This window comes from Anoplolepis gracilipes, chromosome 7 (assembly GCF_047496725.1).
Source record: "Anoplolepis gracilipes chromosome 7, ASM4749672v1, whole genome shotgun sequence".
Taxonomy (NCBI): domain Eukaryota; kingdom Metazoa; phylum Arthropoda; class Insecta; order Hymenoptera; family Formicidae; genus Anoplolepis; species Anoplolepis gracilipes.
In genome coordinates this window covers 12,212,223-12,234,547 of record NC_132976.1, presented here as the reverse complement: position 1 = coordinate 12,234,547, position 22,325 = coordinate 12,212,223, and the positions used below count along the sequence as shown (strand labels likewise).

General features: G+C 39.1%; 1 protein-coding gene across 3 annotated transcripts in view; it reads right to left on the bottom strand.

Moving 5' to 3' along the window:
• Positions 1-22,325, bottom strand: part of E75 (ecdysone-induced protein 75) — a 93,217-nt gene that overhangs the window by 14,734 nt on the left and 56,158 nt on the right. The window lies entirely within an intron of this gene.

Sequence of the window (22,325 nt, the reverse complement as noted above, 5' to 3'; positions counted from 1 at the left end):
CTCGCTTGCCAGGCTATCGCAGGCCGCCTCGACCATCTACAATGTCTACGCCCTGGCTACCTAGTATGTAGTAGAGGACACACAACACATCGCTCCGTACGCTCTTTTACAGGGCCCCCCGAGAGAGTTCATCGTATTTTCAATGCTGGAGGTCACTGACAAGTCGCTGCGGGCCCCCGGAGCTGTGCCGTCGCAACCACAACGGGCCCGACCAATCGGTCGTCGGCTCGACGGGCCCTGTAGCCGCGCGATTGGTCCGGCATCTTCCCCACCGCATCTACCGTGAGCAGCCGGCGGAGTCTCCTTCCTCCCGTTGGAGGAAGTTCATCGGCCGAAACCTTGACTGAATTACCCCGCAGCGGCGGCCAAGGCCATGCGCCCTCTCGCTCGAGCTAACCGCGAGTGTAGTGATTGTCGCGTTGCCTCTCTCTCTCTCTCTCTCTCTCTCTCTCTCTCTCTCTCTCTCTCTCTCCCCCCCTCCCTCCCTCCCTCTCACACTCTCTCTCTCTCTCTCTTTTTCTCTTCCTCTCGCGTATCCTTGTCTCTCGCCTCTCTTTCTCTCTATTCCCACACTTACTCCTCTCTCTTTTCGCTCACTCGCTCTTTCTTTATGTCTCTATATCGCAAATGTTTTTCTCCTTTGCTCTTTTTTTTGCTTCCTTCTTTTTTCATTAGTATATACTATATCAAATCAGTTTTTTTCTTTTTTTTCTCGCGGCACATATGCCTCGCTTTGTTTCCTCGTAATTTTCCACTCTTGCACGCGCGCGAAAAATTTTAATTTTAATTTTTGCACGTGCAAAAATTTAAGAATGTCAAAATCTTCGTTATCAATTTAAAGGATTATTCGTAATAATTTTTGATAATGTCACTTGTAAATAATTTAATTTAATTAATTTGATTTAAAAATTTATCATCAAGATTCACATTTTTATGAACGAAAAACTGATCGTCACGTATATGTTTGCATCAAAAATGTGATGACGATTTGACATACTCGCTGAATCAGACTGAGAGATCAAATTGAAGTCGGTATTTTAACATAAATATACTTGATGTTCCCATAGCACTCATGCGGCTGTTTATCAGTTTTCTTACGTCGCATCGAATTACTGCTGATAAAACCGAACCGGATATTAAAACCTTCTAATTATTGATTCTCTTCAGCTACGCAATAAGAATGGAAAAATTTAATTTAAATATTGAAATAAGTAGCATATATATATATATATATAATATAACCAAATTTATAAATAAGTCTCAAACTAAATTAATATTCATACAAAATTGATATTATAAATTATTAATTGCTTATAAATATCTAACGTTTAATCGCCTAATGATGTTTGATTTCTCAAGGATGTGCAAAAGAAAAGTATAGAGAAAAAAAAAGAGTGAGGTCAGTGCTCAATAATTGCAGTGTATATTCGCGACAGTACAAATTGTGTCAATAAAAATATGTCTCTCTCTCTCTCTCTCTCTCTCTCTCTCTCTCTCTCTCTCTCTCTCTCTCTCTCTCACTCCCGTTGGAAGCTTTAATTTTTAACCAGTATTTTTACTTCTCTGTACACTCATCGAAGAAAGCTTTTGTATGTTTACAAAACAAAAAATTCGCAGGACAAAACAAATTAACAAATCTGTACAAAACATATTGTACGGATATACAATAACAGCAAGGTCAGTAATTAGGTTCAAAAGGAAGGGTTATATTACTATTTTCTGTATAGCCATCGAATCCTCGATTTTTTAAGGATTTTTAAGAATTGTTCTATAAGCTTTTTTCCCGTTTTTTTCACAAAAATACGGTATTTTCCAAACTTGAAAAATCCTCCCATAAAAAAATCTTTGAATGTACTTCCTGACGACTTGTAGGATCTATATAACTGTGAATCGAATGTGAATATATTTTGAGATATTGAATTATATGAAGGTTTTCTTGCAAACATTTTCGCGTGTCGACTTTATTTCTATCAATAGAAAATAATCCGTAAATAAATTAAATAGGAGCAAATATTCGCATTTATTCATATTTTATATTACGGATTGTATGAATCACAAAAATAAAATAATAACTAGAATCTCATTCTATTATGCTTCCCATAAATCGATGAGAGATGTATTATCCAATACTTTTGGTTAACCGATTTTTGGTTAACCGATGCCAATTGAGTACAATAAATCGTCTGTCCATAAGATAGATTTATACGCGTATTTTGTTGAAACATTTCTTCACGCTCTCTTACTCGGCTATGAACTCGGACAGACCTCGAATGTAATGGCCGCGACGACGGAGGTCAGACGATGGCGTTTCCTTGAAATCGGGTAGTGACCTGCAGCCACGCACATTTATATGCAACGAATACACCATGACCCTAGCATCTATTTTTAATCGATCGTACTGTGAAACTATCGCACGAGTTATTATTACGTTCTTTCTTTTTTAATCACCGTGACAGAGAATATTACATTTTTACATGACGTAAAACGAATGATGGCTTATCTTCACTGACACATTTCATAGAGTGTTGAAATAATCACGAATATTTTCTTCTATACATATATATATATATATGTGTGGATGATTATTTACTATTATGATCGAGTTTGAATAATAAAGAAATTTTATAACGTTGGATGAAAATTAATCCTTTGAGTCACAGCGGGTCACTCAGAGACTCACCTTTTTTTTCCTAGTTTTTTATTGTTTCAACTACTTTTTTATCAACAAATACCGGATTTTTTGTTTCTACAGAGTCTCTAGAACATCAATAAGTGCAAAAAAAATATAAACAGTCATTAATTGTTAATTGCAAAAATGCCATATATAAACAAACGGTCAAAATTAGTACGTATTTTTTTTACGAAAAAATGCATTTTCCATTAATCTATTATGACAATAAATACGGCAATTTTTTTATAATCTTAGTACACTCTAAAGTATTTTTCAGAATTTTTCTAGAATTTTCCACCGTGTTGTTTTTGTTAAATCCTCCTTTTTTTGATAAAAAATATATAAAAAGCAATATTTTTTGTTCTAAATTGAAAGTAACAGTTGTATTCTGTTTAAAATTTTTTCTCAGAAGGTTTTTTTTAGATCGCAGAATCTGAATCTAAAGGGAAAAAAATTTAATTTCCAAAATTTAATATAGGGATCCAATATGGCGGAATTAAAATTTCGTCTGCCATATTGAATCCGCCAGCTTGAATTTTGAAAATCTGACAACGGATTCGTAATCAGCGATCGCAAAAACCCTTATATACCAAATTTTATAAAATACTGACAATTAAAAAAATTCGTGACTCGAAGGGTTAATTACGTCTCATCCGTAGGTGAGTCTTTTCGCTTTGCCTGGTTCCCGCGTTTGAATTACATGACTTTCCGCCTTTGCCTTGGTTTAATGGATTCGTTTTAGCAATTATGTAAATGGGATTATCGGCGTTTGCATTGTGCATCAAAATGCTTCGCAATTCCTTCCTCTCTCGCTATAATGGAATAGTAACGCTCGGCGATGCATGTAGAGGAGAGGCGCAGGGGTAAAAATGTAACAAGCAGAGGCGCGTAATTAGAGGTTGCCTCTCCGCGGCAACCGAGGATTGCATTGTCTACCGTTCGTGTCCTTGGCACTGAGCGACCGGTCGCCGACTTCATCGTCGCTTTGCCTCCATCAAGATTCTCCACTTCCTACGAGCTTCTGATTATTGCACAATCACGATGTGAACGTCGAAGGTCCTAGATTCTATTCGCATCTCTGACAGAAGTTTGATTCTCTCATTAGACTTGTATGAGATTTTTCATTATAATTCAAAAATTATCTATATACATTCTTATAAATTATTCTTAAGAATAAACAAGGGAGAATAAGTGAAGATAAATAAATTGATTATGAGACGAGATTGATACGGGTATAATTGTTATGCGATAGAAGAATACTGCTTGATCCGTACGCTGCTTTCATGGGATTCGCGGATTAACGGAATGCATAGTCGCAAATACATAGACCTGGTGCACATCAGCATGGACGCCGATCGTCGCGTATATGTCGTACCGCTGAGTAATATGGCGATACTTCCGCAGTGGGCGCTATGGGGCAGGCTATGGGCATAACGGTGCGCACGGCGCGTCACGCATATGCGTGCGTGATGTCACTGAACCTGGAGCTGGAGCAGCAGCAGCAGCAGCAGCAGCCGCAGCGGTAAGAGCGGGTGCACGTATATATACAAAACTTGTATGTTATATTTTATGTGTACCGAGATATATTTTTCATTTTACGCACTTTTTTTTTATTTTTATAACACGTGACATTTGACATTAAAAAAGAAACTCGTGGAAAAACGATTAACTATTCGATTAACAAATAATAAACTTTGAAGTATCGTCAACAACTGAAAGAAAAGATTCCAAGAGTCATCATATTTATTTGTACGAAAACACTTAAAAAAGACTGAACAGCCATACAAAAAATACTTGGGTCGTTCATTCAAAAATGCCATAAAATTTACCGCACGCGTTTTTTTTTTTTTTTTTTTTGTTTCGGCATGAATGTCGAAGGGTCGGTTGTTTTAAAAAGAAAAGGAGCGGAAGAGGATCGGTGGGCGTGGAAGAGCAGCTGCGTTGCATCACGCGTGCACCCGCCGCACGGACATTAAGATGCGCGCGTTGTATTTCGTCGGCGTAATCTTTACAATGCGGCGCGTGTCTTCGATCATATCTCGCTCAGGGAAGCGCAGTGACTCAGAATATGTGTCAACGGCAATGTGTCGTTGAATTTCTCGCTTACGATATTGATCGTGATTCCGCTACGTTTTCAAATCGTTACATTTTCTCGCGAGAGAGACATCAATACTTCTATCCAATAGGGAGTTCGCATGATTTTGAAAAACAATTGCATTTTATAATTTATATATAGTTTTAAATGCAATTATTTTCTTTCGTAATTTTTTAATGCAAATTAAGTGAGAAAATCAATAATAAAAATTACATTATTTAAAATTGTCGAGTACGATCTGGAAACGACCGAGTCCTCCCAAACTCGATGTGACGTCACAGTGCAATATCTGCATTCGGGGAGACGCTAATAGCGTCTCCTCAAATCTAACCAATATATACAGTGACAACACACTATTTTTATTTATTAAAATATCCAGTTATTGTGAAAATGGGCAAAGGTAACTCGTAGAAAACCTGTTTTCATACATTGTTTTTCTTTGTACCTCGAGATCAAGAATGACCGAATATCGCAATACAGAATACAGAAAACAAACGTTTGAAACTATTGCCCTGTGACGTCACGCACTCCAACCAATCAAAATCGTTTTCTCACAATTTAAATTTTATAAAATTTTTTAATACTATTTCTATTGATTAAAATTTCAAATTTTCTTATAAATAAATTTATTAATAATATATATTTAAATTACATATATATAAAAAAATGTATTTTCTTTTTAATGCAAACTCCCTATTGTAAAATTAATTTCCAACTTTATTATACGTAATAAAGCGCAATATCTTGATTAAGCGATCTACTCAGTTGGATTAAAATCCAAATTTGATAATGATAAAATTTATATTAAGAAGCAATTTGGGGAAAAAGCGCGATTCTACTCAAATGCATTCAAGTCGCATGAATCGAGTCGTTTGTGAAAATGACACGTGAACGACACTGTCTGCGCTTGCTCGTTCCTTCGCAGCGAAAGAAAAATGGAAAAAGTAATTTCTCTGTTGGCGCCACGTGCTGGGTCGAGCGATGGACGACTTGTGCCGCGACCTGCAAAGAAACGCAAGGAGGCCGCTCGACCACCTCGTTGCGCGTTCGCGAGCGATCGCTCTCGCGTCTGTAAATGGTCGCGCGTGCAATTGACGCCGTGAAAGAAGCCTCGCGTCGTTCAGGTGGAACCTGGTGGAGGAAGAAACGAGAGGAAGGCACGCAACGACGCGACATAGATAATGTAGATGTCTGCGATCGAGTACAGTTGCAACGGCGAAGTAAAGATGAGCGAGCCGAGAGCCGAGAGCCGAGAGCCGAGGTGCGATTCGCGCAGTTGGTGCTAAAGAAAGAAATGCAATATCGTGCGCGAGTCCTAGGAAGGCTTCGATTTTCAAAGCCTCGGCATCTTGAACCGTTAGATCTTTGATGAACCAAGATGGACGAGTTACAGTAAAGTCCTGTCAGCCTGCGCGAATCCCGTCGATTCAGTGTAAAGGAAGAAATAGAACGTCGTGATTGAATGTTACACGTTCATCATTCTGATCGTGGAGTTTATCATGATTTCGATTTTCAAAATCTCATTTCCTTTAGCCATTATATATTGTCGACAGGGAAAAATGATCGAGTTATAATAGATTGCGGCTTATAAATCGGATCGCGTGGGTTAAGCGAACGCAAGAAGTGGGATATCGCGTTATCCTGGCTCTGTTCTAAGAATCAAGAGTATTTCAATCTACAAAGTCTTAGCTCCTTGAACCGTTAGGATCCTGTACTGTATGAATAGCTGTGTATATCCTTCAATATCGCGAGCTTAACATACATGAACGATCGATACGTTGCATCTTAACATTTCCGACAATTTAAAGAATGCACTTTAATGACAGTATAGGTCACCTTATTAAAACTTATTAAGATCATCGAAAGCGTCATTGGTGATGATAAAAACAAGGTAAGCGGAAGGAAAAAGCCTTCTCGAGGAAACGACGTGGAACGCGAAGGTAAAAGATAGCGGCAAAAAGAAAGAACGGAGAAGGAAAGAAAGAGAGAGAGAGAGAGAGAGAGAGAGAGAGAGAGAGAGAGAGAGAGAGAGAGAAAGAGTGAGGAGAGCAAGGAACGTGTGCCACTAGCCCCAGGCTGGCCTGCATTGCTACTTTGAGACGCAAGTTGATTATAGCGAGTACCTTTACTTGTGGTCCCGCCTCCTCTCGCGGATTGACGAACGGGCAGCCGCGGCAAACCGCTTTTTTCTTTCTCGATTGATCACGAAAAACGAGGAGAAACGAGGAGGCCGATCGTGCGAGCCTTCTAACATAAGCCGCTAACTGGGCTGGCTGTGAGAAAGACGAGACCGTGTTTCTGGGGCTTGATTACATATATGATTGACATATATAATCGTCAATTAATTGCTTTTTAATTTTACGAATATTTTTGCAAAAAATTTACGTGTAAATTCTTTTAAAGTTATTTTATAAAAAAAAAGGGCAAAATATATAAAAATCAAATTCTACGTCAGTTTACTATCTAGATGTAAAAATAAAAATATATATCTGTTGCTGTGTTAATCGACTTTTTTTGAAAATATTGCAAAATGCATTGTTTGTGAACAGAGTTCATATATCAACAGAGATTTATATATATACACGTATATAAATATTAAAATAGCATAAAGTAAGTATAAATAAGTATAAATATATGTGTAATTTTATTTTTTAAAATTAGAAGCACAAAGATGATGCTCGAAAAATATGCTATTAATGTTTGACAGACCTTTTGTTATAAATATGTTTTTAAATTACATTTTCTTACTATTTAAAGAAATAAAATATATTTAAATCGTAAAATATCTCTTTATGTCAACACATAATAACACGTTTATATAGCTTTTCATAATAATACAGTCGGTATATTTATTAGATGCTGTAAAAAATTGCCTCGTAATTACTATATAATTGCAACATTGAAATATAGTTTTAATGCAATTATAGTTTGACGTAAGCTTGATCACCTGTCATCTATTTGTCTTTTCCTTGGAAAGATTTTTCAAAATAAATGTTTCTAATCTCTTTTCAAGATGTCTTGAGCGGCAAATTATATTCGGGACGTGTAAATGCGGATATTTTGCGGTTTTCAATCAAATTATGATGCACTAGAATCTTTGAAACTCTCTTGGTTTAATTAAGAAAACAGCGGTATAGAAAGGTTCATAAATAGGATTAGGACGAGACCGAATAATTAACTCAACGAAAATGGATTATGGAAAAATTGCAAAAATATCTTGAAAGACACGCGCAGCATACAAAAATAATGGAAAAAAAATATATTTTATTCACTGTATTCATCATAAAATATAATAGAATGTTAGAAGAGTTGTCATAAAAATTCGCTCGCCTATTTAGCTCTGGGCAAATAACCGGCAGTAAATCATAGCTGATAGGCAATGGGTGTGCGGAATGACGGAACTATAATTAAATTGCCGATTAAAGTACCAAAGGTTAGCGTACGTGTTAACATGACACATGGCGAAGAAAATGGCGAGGGAAAAGATGGTTTATATCGTTTAATATCCTGAATTTTCGCGGTCGCCGATCGTAGAACGGCGAGAAGCGAGGCGTGGTCTTCAGGAAGACAATAGATGCCGTGTCAGCGTCCTCGCGGTGCGTTGACCCAAAGAGCAGTCTGGAAACGATTAATGGGGGCTTTTACATAACCGGCCTTGCCGTTCTTGAATCTCGCGTAGTCTCGCCCGGCCGTCGTGATCTCGCGGCGATCTAACTCATCGTCTGGCATCTGCATTGTAAGCCTTACGACAATACGCGGCATGGGAACCGGTTTCGCAAAATGCGGGTATAGCGATGCATAGCGCGGACCCTGCTTGTATCCGTTGCATCGAATGCGAGTTGCAGGGGAGGGAGGAGACTGCGGCTCTAGTGGTGAGAAAGAACCTTTTTAATATATACAACATAAGATACTATCGCGTATATGTATATACAAGCTCGATAAAAGGGTTGTTTTAAACTCTTGTAGCGACACGTGGAATCAAACTGGTAACAATCGATATTTTAATGCGTAGCGTGTAATAATGTAATACCTATATATGAAGAGAAGCGATAACCTTCTATTATTAGATAGCAAGTAAATCCTGTATATTATTTTGATTCGCATTTTAATCTTGCATATTAGCTAAACTATGAAATAATCGATTTCTCACGTAGAGTAAATTTAATTGGGGTAGAAAACCGTGTCGCGCGGCTCTCGATTCACCGTCGGTGACGGCTCTCGCCGGGGTCCTCCATCAAGTGGGCCGGAAAGCGAAACCAATCGTGACTGCCGCGTCGCGAGCAAACGCGTATCCGAGGAACGACCGAAAAGCTCGACACAGCGGGATTCAATGACCTCGTGGTCGCGCCAGCGGAATGCGCGTTTTCCGCGGATAAGGAGCTGCCGTTCGTTCCAAATTCCGCTGAGCGCTAGGAAATGAGGTCCTCCACCTCGGCGGTGCAACACAATTGGGTATAGGAAGGTAAGGAAAGGTCGGTCACGGGTGTATCGCGCCGAGTGCGGTTGCTAAGTCAAAATCGGTCTATCTATCCACCAAACGAAGCTTCTTCACTCCTGGGATGGAGGCGAGGATAGGAGGAAGAGAAGGAAAGGAGAGAAGAGGAGAGAGAGAGAGAGAGAGAGAGAAGGAGAGGGAGAGAGAGAGAGAGGGAGGAGGCAGGCGGCTTCCGCGAATGTTACGGGACTGCATAGCGACGTGGGAGTGCAGCGACTGCATCGGCGCGCGCGTCTTGCACCGATACGTATGCACGTGCATACACACACACACACACACACGTGGTCTCGGGAGTGCGCCGACCCCTACTTGCTCGCAAAACGGTCACTGACCTCTTTGCGCCGTTCGTCCCCATCCCACCCCGCGCGGCTCGCCGCGAACCAGCACCTGCGTCGACGCTGAGCGAAACGCGCCGGGATTGTGCGGGGCGTCGCGACGCCCGGCACAAAACCCGGGGTAGCGAGCGAAACGGCGAGTGGCCGTGCGCCCTTAGAGAAGATCGATTTTTCAAGCTTTAAGAGGAGACTGTTCCTTGACTGTCGAGAGTGTTTATGAAAATTTAGATGAATTATACTTATGGATAAATATTATTTTTAATTGTTTTTTTTTTTTTTATATATAACGGAGAGAATCGATAATACATGTATAAAATTACAGGTAATTTCAAAAGAAAGAATAGAAAGCATGAGTTTGATTAAACAGCAAGAGAATTATATGCAACGGTCAATCTTTTAACTTTCTACAGTGTCACTCGGCATGGTGAATTAATAGATATTCAGTCTCTGAATTAAATGATCCGTTTCGAGTGTTGTTACGAGGTACCGCGAGGTCAATCGCATTTCGCACTTGGCGCGAGCTTTATGCCGCACGGTTAGAATCGGATAAAAGAAAAGCGAAGGCAGAAGGTGGGTTTCGTTCCTCGCCCTCTCCCTTCGGCCTCGTTAGATAGACGCGCTTTTGCTTCCCGGAGCCTAGGAACGTTCGAGATGCGAATGCAGGGAAGGAAGGAGGGTGGAGGAGAGAGAGAGAGAGAGAGGGCAGAAAGAGAATAAGAGAAGGAAGAAGAAGTGCAAGAGGAACAAGAAGAAAGGAGAGGCAGAAGAAGAGGGGAACGCATCCTCGGGGCCGTCCTAACGGTAGGGCGGGTCACTGCACGCGGCTACGCGAATGCAACTCTTTGCAGTTGCACCGCGAGCGCCTGGCAAAGACTTCTACCAGATCGTGTGCACCGGTGCAATGCCCTACCTAGGTGTAACGCTCCCAGCTGCCCTTACGTATCCTCACCGTCGCGCGAATACACGTCCTTTTTCCTTCCTCTCTTCTCGCTCATCGTCCTCTACCACCTTCGAGTCCTTGAACTCTCTCGCGAAGGGCTCCGTTGAGAATACGAAGAGGCAGTCTGCCGAGATAATGGCGCCTTCGAAGACATTCGAGGGCGCACCTGACTCTTGGAACGGTCCACGTCCGAGTAAACATTCGATTTTGCCATAAAATTGATGAATTCTCTCGATAATCAAGAGAAAATCAAATGTTTATCTATATTTAGTCTGTAGGAATCATCGTGGCAATTTATCAAAGAAAATCTGAATTTATATAGAGATAATAAATATATGTACATAAAAATTTGAGCAAGATATATTTTTCAGAAAACAGATCTCTGTCTGAAACATCAGGCGTCGTATTTCGAAAATAGTGGACGTCATTGAAATCCGGCGATATATATTTTCTCTAGTTACAAATAACTCTTTCGTCACTGTCGAGAAAATGCATCGGTGTTTCGTCGGTATGGAACGCGACGCGTAACAGTACTCCTACGTTTCTACGCTTAAGTACGCACAAGTCCACGCACTCGTACGTCCGAGAGGTACGTGCGTGCGTAAGAGCATGAATGACATAACGATCGTAGGAGTCGTCGGCCGTCGACCCTAGATTGCCGGTACATTACTGGCCTGTGCATCGGTTTTTTTTTTTCTTTTTTCTTCTTGTAAAATTTGTATTTCTCTATCCCGTAACTTTTCCAATTATAGGGGAGAGTGGCGTAACTGGTACAATGGTATCGCGAGTGGCCACTAAAATTTTGCACATTACTCCTTTACCCCTTTCTGTCTTAAGCACGCATGCGTGAGAGTAGCGAATAATACGAACGATCGAGAGTGTTCGGTCGTTGACCTTTGGCAAATGCATTCGTGATGCATCGCGTTTGAAAAGAATTCTCATTAAATATCTTTTTTTTTTTTTACACGCGGATAAAAATAAATTTCTCTAATACGATTGCATCAATCGTTGTAAGCATCTGATTATTAATAATTAGATTTTATTACAATTAATCGCTGATATAAAATTGTAGAAACTTGTACTCGTGAAAAATTTGAGAATTAATTTATTGTAAATTACATATTTATCTATGTATGTTTCTCTCTCTCTCTCTCTCTCTCTCTCTCTGTTTCTGATATTCACGATTTCACACAGTTTTGGAAATTTAATTAAAATGTTGAATCAATGTTTTGAATAGAATACGAGAGTATAATTGTCATCAATTGTCTCTACTCTCAGATTACAACTGTAATTTATTTCACGGGAGCATCAAGTATGACAAATAGCACGATAATTCTGGTAGCAGTCGGAAATGGATGTCTCATAGTGAAGAGTAGCTTGGCGCGCTAAGCCTGTTTTTCTGACCCACATCGTCGAAAGTTCGTTGCCACTATAATCCAGACGTGGCAGTTACCTGCGCAGTTTTGTTAGATGAATGATCTTTTGCGTCATACGGTGTGACCACTGTTTTCGTTGATGTAATGTCTGGCGTGGTGGTAAGACACACGGTTGCCGTTGCGTGCTCGGCTGTAGAACCGGGAACGGTTCTCTTCCTCTAGATAGAGGTCGATCTACTTTTGGTAATTCGGTTCGTGAATTAATAGATGATGAAATTAAGAAAAATATTATTAGCATTCATATCCACATCTGCTGTTAAAAATTATGATAGCGCTCACGATTATTTTTACACAAAAAATGAAGAAGTGAATTGATATTGAAGTCTATGTCTATTGTATATTAATATTTTAAACAGCACAGAAGAGTACTTCTTTTAATGCATCTTGCTATAAAAACGCAGAAAAAGAAAACAAATATTAAATATTTGACTTGTGCTATAGAAATAGATATTTTAACATGTCGTATGGTACATCTTGAAAATTGTTGTAGATTATATGCGGTTTTCATGATAGGTCGCTTTTTCGATTTTCTTCCCCGGCAGCTTTCAATGAAAAAGCGAGTCTCGTCTCGCAACTCGCTCGATCATCGAAGATTCTCGATTTCGGGGCACCGACAACGAGAAGGAGGCGATGAACTCGGTCATCGGGCAACAAACTGCAAGCCCCACTAGCTCACCATCGTGGCTTCCTCTTTGCTTCTCGCTCCTTCCCTCCCTCGAGCCTTCGCTTCGCATTTCTCTTCCTCTCCTTCTCCCTCCTTCTCTCTTTACCTCCTTCTCTTTTCGATTACACGGCGCACACACGCGTACGTTTACTCCGTATACGAGGTATAACGCTGCTTCGAGGGACGCTTGACCGTGAACTTCTCGATGTTTCTTCGGGATTTCTCGCGCGGAAATCGGGAGGAATCGCGCCGACCGCGTGACGCTCCCTTGCGATTTCTTACGGTCGTATCCTGGGAGGAGAGAGATAAAGTGGATGCTGAACGAGCCTTTAAATTTTTAAACGCTTAGTTATAGTTCCTTGTTATAGTTTCTCATATCCTTAGTTGGATGATTAATTTTTTTTTTTTTTTTTTTTTTTTAAATCTCATATATATATGTATATGTATATTTTAATTCTAAGTAAAATATTTTAGATATTGCATCTTGGATTTTTAGATTTTTAAAAAAATTTATAAATACATCATTAATCTTCCTTTGAGTCACGAATTTTTCTAATTGTCAGTATTTTATAAAATTTGGTAATATAAGGGTTTTTGGGGTCGCTGATTACGAATCCGTTGTCAGATTTTCAAAATTCAAGCTGGCGGATCCAATATGGTAGACGAAACTTTACTTCCGCCATATTAGATCCCTATATTAAATTTTAAAAATTAAATTTTTTTTCCTTTAGATTTAGATTCTGCGATCTAAAAAAAACCTTTAAAAAAAAAATTTTTTTTTAAATACAACTGTTACTTTCAATTTAGAACAGAAAAATTATGAAAAATACTTTAGAGTGTACTAAGATTATAAAAAAATTGCTGTATTTAGTGTCATAATATATTAGTAGAAAATGCATTTTTTCGTAAAATGTACTAATTTTGACTGTTTGTTTATATATGATATTTTTGCAATTAACAATTAATGACTGTTCATATTTTTTTTACACTTATTAATGTTCTAGAGGCTCTGTAGAAACAAAAAAATCCGGTATTTGTTGGTAAAAAAGTAGTTAAAACGATAAAGAACTAGGAAAAAAAGGTGGGTCTCTGGGTGACCCGCTGTGACTCAAAGGGTTAAACGATGACCTTATTCGCGTCAATTACAACCAAGAATTTGGTAAGAGTGTGTAAATGTGGTGGCGTTACACTTGCAGCGCAGTGATATTATTGAAGACAATTTAAAGAACATATAAGAAACATTTATAGATGTCAAGTGCATTGCAATGATTTATTAGACTTATTTTTGTATCGAATAACTGGTGTTGTTTTTATTGACCCAACGACACGAATCAGCCGTTAAGTTGATAATTTGTGACGGTGAAACGTGACGTCGTCGTCATTGTCGTCGTCGTCGTCGTCGTCGTCGTCAAAGCCGACCCCCTCTACTCTTCCATCCCGAACCTTTCTTGTTGCGTGATAAACTCATGTGTGAATACGCGTACGGAGTAGCGGTTTCTCCCGTGTCTTCTAATAATGTTTTAGACAGATGATAACAGCAGGTCAATAATTTATGGATAGAATTAGCAGTTCCGTTTGATAGCGATTTAGAAGTAAATATCTCATATCTCGAGATTTACAACATTTATCGTTTTCTTCATCACGCTGTTCTTTCTAGGATTAACTATAATGTTAAGATAAGCCGTGTGAATTCTGCCGTTCCCGGAAGAGGCGAGGAGCGGTGTTGATTCGATGCCGAAGTAATTCCTGGCGAGGGATGTACGGAGAATACGGGAGGAAAGGACGAAGGAGGAAAGGCCGAAGGGGGGGAGGCGGACAGGAGGAGGGCGTTAGGCAGGAATCTCGTGTGCAATTACTTCAGGGTACACCTAACCAGGGCTATGCACTCCGCGGGCGAGGGCCTGCTGACAAACGGTGAAAAAGCCCGTAGCGTAACCGTTGCTGTTGCTGCTGCATAGCACATTGACGTCGTTGCTAGTGTGGGTTACCTGGTTAGTGACCGGCCAACCGAGTTCACTGGCATCGGCCCTCTTCCAGGTTGGCTAATCTTGCGACGAACGGAGAACGCCTGCTTGCCTGCCTGACTCGCTTCTTCGTTTTCCCCTCTCCTCGGCCACCTTCTCTTCTTCCTTCTTCTTCTTCTTCTTCTTCCTCCTCTTCTTACTCCTTTTGCTCTTCTTTGATGGGAAATTCCCTTGGCGATTTCTACCGTGGCTTTCATTATTTCCGACAGGCTGATGAAACAATTGGTGATCAACTTGTACACTTCTTAATCACATAGATGGAAGAAAGATGTAGATTTAATTGTATAATATGAGCTCACGTAATTGAAAAAAATATTCATCATCATATTAGTTTTACGTTGAACATTTGTACTATTCGTTGAAAGTTTTCTCCCCAATTTTATATTAGCTATACTATAATATTATAAAAACACGCCGTTTTGTATTTTATATTGTCCTCGAATGAAATTTTTTTTTTGTGTATGCTTATCTCGCAATAGATTTTTTATACAATTATTTGTTTATATTGTAATATTGACAAGATTTGAGAGATTGAACAATAACTGAAAGGTACACATACGATGTTTACTAATGATATACTGTATTCAGGATGATTCCTATTCTAGCTATCTGTTTAGTCCGATCTCTACGAGTGACGCACCGAGTCATACGCGTTTCAGCGTTTATCGTTAGTCCATACGCACGTGCGGCTCGTTACAAACAGGCTACGCAGTGTCACTTCACCTGTAGTGAAGTAAATACAACGTCATCAAATTTATCGTACAGATAAAATCGCAGGATTGTGGTCCAGTATTTTTCCACAACTAATTTTTTTTATGATCAATTTTATATCATGTCAAGATGCAAAGGCAATGTTAAATATAGCATTAAATATGAAATAAGTTTTGGGAGCGGTAAAGTTATTTTTTCGCCAAATCTTGGCCGACAAAGTATTGATATTGTACTATATATTTCATGTTCGATATTGCGTAGAAATTTAATATTATAGTTGGATTGTAATCCGCGTTAATCACGCATGAAATAAGCAATTTACCGATTCATTCGTCGATTCCTCATCCAATCGCGACGTATATTAAATTAAACGGCGACCGTGAATCTACTTTTTGCGTAGCTTTTTGTCTATCAATTCTTGGACTCGCCTACCTTGGAATTCGACGATCTTCTCAGCGTAGATTGACCTCGGCGGGAATGAAAAGGACGTCGTAAGGACATCGACTACCAGTCATTTTTTTATTTAAACTCTTTTCGAGAGAGAGAGAGAGAGAGAGAGAGACTTCTGTGAGTCGCAGATTTTTATCAAATCACCATAAGTCGTATACGATCCTTGAAGTTAATTAAATAACTCTTCTATTCTGACACTTTCAACGTTGAAATTTAATTCGCCGAGATTTTTTAATTTTACGCGACAACATTCTTTCCAATTAAAGGCCCCATTAAGCTGCTGATAATAGAGGGAACACTTGTCCTCTCGTTTTATCCTGAAGCGCATGCGACTAGTTCGACAAGTGCTGAGGACAATGCGCTCGAGCTGAGTCGCTTCGGCGTCGGTCAGTGGCCGTGTCCCTTGGACGGTTACGTATCACGTATTCACGACGCGAACTCTTCTTTGATCGGTCATCGGCACGACCCTCGACCATCGTGTGCACACGCGCGAAGCGCCGTCAGGGCGGTGGGCTTCAGTAATCCGTACGCATGCACACGTTCGTCGATGCCGCGTGCATTCACCCCGGGGCACTAGACTACTAGGGGTAGTAGACGTCATATTCGTATTCAAATTTTAAAACGTCGCCGCTGGACTTTATCGTCACGCGCGAAATCACAACGTAATATTTATTTCGAAATATTCTTTCAACAATATATATTATAGAATAATATATGGAATCTCGTAGCCTCTTTTCGAATCACTTCTAATACATCTCGGTAGCGAGAGATGGAACGGAAGCACTGAACGGTTCCATCCATTGATCCACATTCTTTCGTGGGCATAATTGTTGGCATTGTGTACCAACGTATCAAACGTAATCTAGATTACAACGATTATGCTAATAATTGAATGGATATTATAGCAACGGAATTATGATTATTTTACGAAATTGCTACATAAATCTCGATTAGAAAATTTTTAATTAAATAGGTTAAACATGAGAGAGGATTTAAGTCATGTAAAATTTTCAGTCATGTAAAATTAATTTAAAAAGAAAAATTGTTTGTTGTTGATACCTAGTAGTCAAATCATTACTTTACGTATTGCTCTATTTTCTTAAACAATGATATATCCAGGTAGCAAGCACGCGACATTTTGACGTTAAAATATGGTCAGTTCGACCAAAACATGACGTGATGTAATGACGTAAAAATGACTGAAAAATGACGGACTAATGTCACAGACCGATGACGACATTTCAAAAGACGTTAAAAAGATGTGACTTTATGGCCATTTTAGACCCATTAGTGACGATTTAATGACATATTTGATCATTAATCTTTTCCTCTAGCGTGAACTCGTGAAAAGTGAAAAATTCATTCACAAATATTGAATTTGTTAATGAAACTTTACACTTTTCACGAGTTCACGCTAGAGGAAAAGATTCATGATCAAATGTCACGATCAAGTCCCAGGTTATAGAGGAAATTCATGTTGAGGCCCTGAGGTATAGAGAATTGTGAATATCAAAATTGTACAGAAAATTGTTCGAATAATTTAAGATGTTATAAAAAATTAAATGAGTTTTTAGTTAAAAAATAGTAATACTTGGACGATTTATAATAATGACTTAAGAATCACGATATTATGACGTTCTTTTACAACATCATTAAGACGTTTTAAATTAAACATTATTTGGTCACGTGACGTCATTGAACCAGAAATGATGAGTTTTCGACGTGAAAATGACATGTGCTTGCTACCTGGGTATATACTGAAGAGATATTCAGTTATAATTATATAGAAATAATTATCAATTTAAAGTTAAACCGTTAACCGGCGCGAAACTGAAACGAGATAGGTTGTAGTAAAAAAAAAAAAAAAAAAAAAAAAAAAAAAATAAATAAAAAAATAAAAATAAAAACTTTGCGCAAGGATGGGAAGCAAACAAAGACAGCGCGCATAGCTAAACCTGAACTGTGCTCCAGATCTGGCGAGTGCTCTAAATTCATAAGTACGATGCGATCGAGTCCACTCGAGTGCTCGCTCTTATTCGCATGCTCGGGTGCGACGCGAGCGCGAACGCGAAAATGGGAGAAGACCATAGTGGTTCGCGGGTGGCGAGGAGTGGGAAGAGAGGGAGGTTAGTGAACGCAACTGGACGTCGGTCACTCACCTCCAACCATATTGCTCCACATCCGTGGAAGATAAAGCGAGAGGGGGGAGGAGACGCGCGGTGGCTGGACCACATGGCAGAAAACAAAGACAAAGTTATGCACCGGGCGAAAGGAATGCGCGAGTCGGCTTATGTAATTATTATGTCCTCGCCAAGATTTCGTCCAAATTTCGTTTCTCCTTCTACCTTCAAACTAAACCGGATTGCACCGCTGCCGTCTTATCTAGCAATCCGCCCTGACAATCGGGGAAGGAAATTGAGCGATCAAGCGTGTCGACGTTGCCCCACCAGCGCATTTACTTACGCGTCTCGAAGATCTAGAGCGTTTGTATAATTACACGCCACTCATAAGGCGAATGTTCGCTGCTACGGCGAGAGTGTCACGAAACAATGCACGATAGCGTGCCGGAGAAAGTCTCGTGAGAGAGTATATCTGGGAAAGCCAATCGCCGTCGCATGACGAGTGCGACTTACAACGCGATACGTATTTTTCGTAGACTAATGAGTGACGGGATAGTACTCTCGTGATAGAAATGGAAAGATCTTATCACTTCCTTGTTTTCCTGAATCGTTCATTGTAAAAGCTTGGAAGTTAATTCAGCCGGTTACTCTTGCTTTACTCTCATGAGGGATCCAATAATGAAAAAAAATTTTTTTTTACTGTACGTGACGCACGCGATAACTTCAGCTATAAATTTCATAGAATTTAAATTTATATAGGCAGTCTAATAATACTCGTTGCAACGGGAAGGCGACTGCATTTGCGATTTTCTGCTGGCGAATCTCCGTTCCTTCCGACAACTGTTAGGAGGACCGCTTGCGGTAACGAGGAACCGATGGGACAGACTATCGGTCGGTCCCCATGGTGCTGCGTTGGCGTGGTCCCGCATTAGCATCGATATAGCGAGGGTCAGGTCGGGTTCGCTGAACTCGATGCACCGTGTCGGTGCATCGTGCGAAACACGGCGCGGCGTCCGCGCGAGGAATGAAGAGTACTGGGCGGAATGTTAGAAAAGGCCGGTGTCAATGTACTCGAGGAACCGCGACCATGATCTAAAGAACGATAGCGAGACATCGACAATGTGTGACAATGTATTTTATGAAGTGAACTAAAGAGGTACACATATAACGAGAATTGAAAAAATTAACATTACCCGCAAGATTAATCGTTAAAACTTTTCGATAACTAAGCAACGGAATCGAATTCATAAAAGTTTCGAAAGATTAAATATTTTATATAATTTTTATACAAACTTTCCCGCGAAAAGTCTGTAAAACTTTACAGCACATCTTTCGTTCACTTTTCCCTTCAAACATCGAGTAGCATGATTAATATTAACCCTTTGAGTTACAGCGGGTCACTCAGAGATCCACCTTTTTTTTCGTAGTTTTTTATCGTTTTAACTACTTTTTTATCAACAAGTACAGGATTTTTTGTTTCTACAGAATCTCTAGAACATCAATAAGTGTAAAAAAATATGAACAGTCATTAATTGTTAATTGCAAAAATGCCATATATAAACAAACGGTCAAAATTAGTACGTATTTTTTTTACGAAAAAATGCATTTTCCATTAATCTATTATGACAATAAATACGGCAATTTTTTTATAATCTTAGTACACTCTAAAGTATTTTTCAGAATTTTTTTAGAATTTTCCACCGTGTTGTTTTTGTTAAATCCTCCTTTTTTGATAAAAAAAACAATATTTTCTGTTCTAAATTGAAAGTAACATTTGTATTCTTTTTTAAATTTTTTCTCTAAAGGTTTTTTTAGATCGCAGAATCTGAATCTAAAGGAAAAAAAATTTAATTTCCAAAATTTAATATAGGGATCCAATATGGCGGAAGTAAAATTTCGTCTGCCGTATTGGATCCGCCAGCTTGAATTTTGAAAATCTGACAATGGATTCGTAATCAGCGAGCCCAAAAACCCTTATATAAAATACAAATTTTATAAAATACTGATAATTAGAAAAATTCGTGACTCAAAGGGTTAATACGAGTATTGCAATAAAATATTACTTTCTTACTACAATATATATTAATGAACACAATTGATTACATTTAATTGTAATACGGTTGAAAATACAATAAAGTGTTATCTATGTCGATGCGAGAGCACGTGGCAGCTTGCAAAACTGGTCCCCTCTGTGCGCTCATTGGCCCGCGACGTGCGCCGCTGACCGAATAACCAAATTTGCGCTTGCCTACTTTGGTTGTTACGTAATCGCGTTGTTTCCATCGATTTCGTGCCAACGGGCCCCGGGGGACCCACTTTAAATTAGTGCCGAAGAAACTACGTTTCTTTTCTATCTACGCGGTTAACTTTAGCGCAAATCAAAGCTCGAGTTTTATTCAATTTTTCAGTACGCGAATCTTTTCTCTTTCCTTATTATTATAACGCGTGATTGTATGACAAATAGAAATTTAGAGGGAGCACATTTTTTTAAGACTTTCAAGTAAATGTATACTTTTAACGTATATTTTAAATAATAATATTTTACGTGTGGAGTTGCTCGACTAAAGTAAAGCTTGAAACGTTTTCTGAAAACGAGAATTATGCAAAAATTTTTTTATTTAATACCGCTATTAAACAATTTTAATTGTAATTTAAATTTAATTATGGTTACTCTTTTTTTTTTTTTTTTTTTTTTTTTATATGGCAGAGTTTAAGAAGTTTAAGAAGTAAAAAAATGGCAGAAGCGCAATGCTGGATATAACAAGTTCGCGTGCTCGCGCGTGTACGTAGCGTCGTTGCGGTTGCTCCTAACGATGCATCGACCTCTCTCTACGCGGTCGTGGCATGTGCATGGCTAGTGCATCGGCGGATCTACAGTTAGGCGAACCGAATTCGTGACAATGAACGAGGAAGCTAGCCGCAGCTTACCGACCTATTTTTAGATCACTAACGGATGACTACGGGCTCAAATATAAACGCCCCATTTTCTAATTTCTATCACGATCGTTACAGGGATTTATTTTTACTTTTAAAGCAGAATCTTTTTAAATAAGCTTTTCAATGAAATCTTCCAACTAAAATATATTCCTTAAAATTCGCAATTCATGGAAGTAAAGAATTCTACGTAAATAAATTTATTAGTAGACGAGAGAGTTATCTAATTTTTTTTTTATTCAAAAATTGCAAAATTTTACGTCATAAAAAAATTTCGTTTGTTATACATATAATCTTAATCTTAAATCAGTACAAAAAAAATTCTATAATTTTATGCAAACAAATTATATTTTTCTATCTCAGGAAATGATGATTTTAGAACATGGTACCGGGGGCTTTGTTAATTTCGTCACGATTTAAAGGTATTCGCGTTCACTGACAATTAATTCGACGTTGGATCTCGCCCATAAGTTGCCTCTTTCGTTCACGTTGACTCGTGATCCAGATTCGGATTGACCCGCTTCTTTCGTTTCAGCTGCAGAGCGATTAAGATTCGATCTCACTGACGTACCGCCCACGTGATTTGACCGACAAAAGCGGCAAAAGGGCACCTGCTAACGAGATGTTCGATTCGTAGGAAAGAGAGTCTGCAGAGAAATCAATCGTGAGATAATAGAAGAACCTGTATGGATTAAGCGCCATTTATGCAAGAGGGCTCGAAATGTCACATATATTTTCGATATTGTAATCTTTACAAACAAATCGTATATAAGGCACTGGTAAGAACTGCGCGTCCAATTAAACGAATGAAATGTTATCGGCTACGACAGATCGCTTACTAAGCATAATTGCCTCGACATTTCGACATCGTAATTCAGTACGAGCTTCAAACGAGAACAATAACAACCATCAAGGCCCTTGACCCCTCGCCTGATACACTCCATCGGAAGGTAGATTCTGCTTGATGGCGTAATACGTCTCGAAGGAGTCAGTAGCCCGATGTCAAGCCATTGACCTAACAAGGCCGAACCGTCAAATGTGCTGGAAATTTTTAGTCAATCCCGGAACTATTACAGTTGTCTCGATTAGCATATTTCTCTACGAATAGACTTCAACAATTTCATCGCTTAAATATGATGTAATGTTTTGAAAGATTCTATTCGGGCAACATTTTGATCGGCTATTTTTTCGTCGAGTTATCCTCCCTCCCCCTATTTACCGTCAAAAACCTCAAATCTTTCCTGAGGTTGAAATACCGGGATATTCACACGTCGAATTTAACCACGTGACTCGGCGAAATCGTCTTCCTGGCCGTTCGATCGCGCGCGCGCGGCCTCCACGTGGAGGACATTGTCGAGAATTTGGCGAGTCTGCTGAAAGCTTGGCGCGAAGAAGCGAGAGGCGAAGAAAGAAAGAGAAAGAAAGAGAGAGGGAAGGAGAGAGAGAAAAA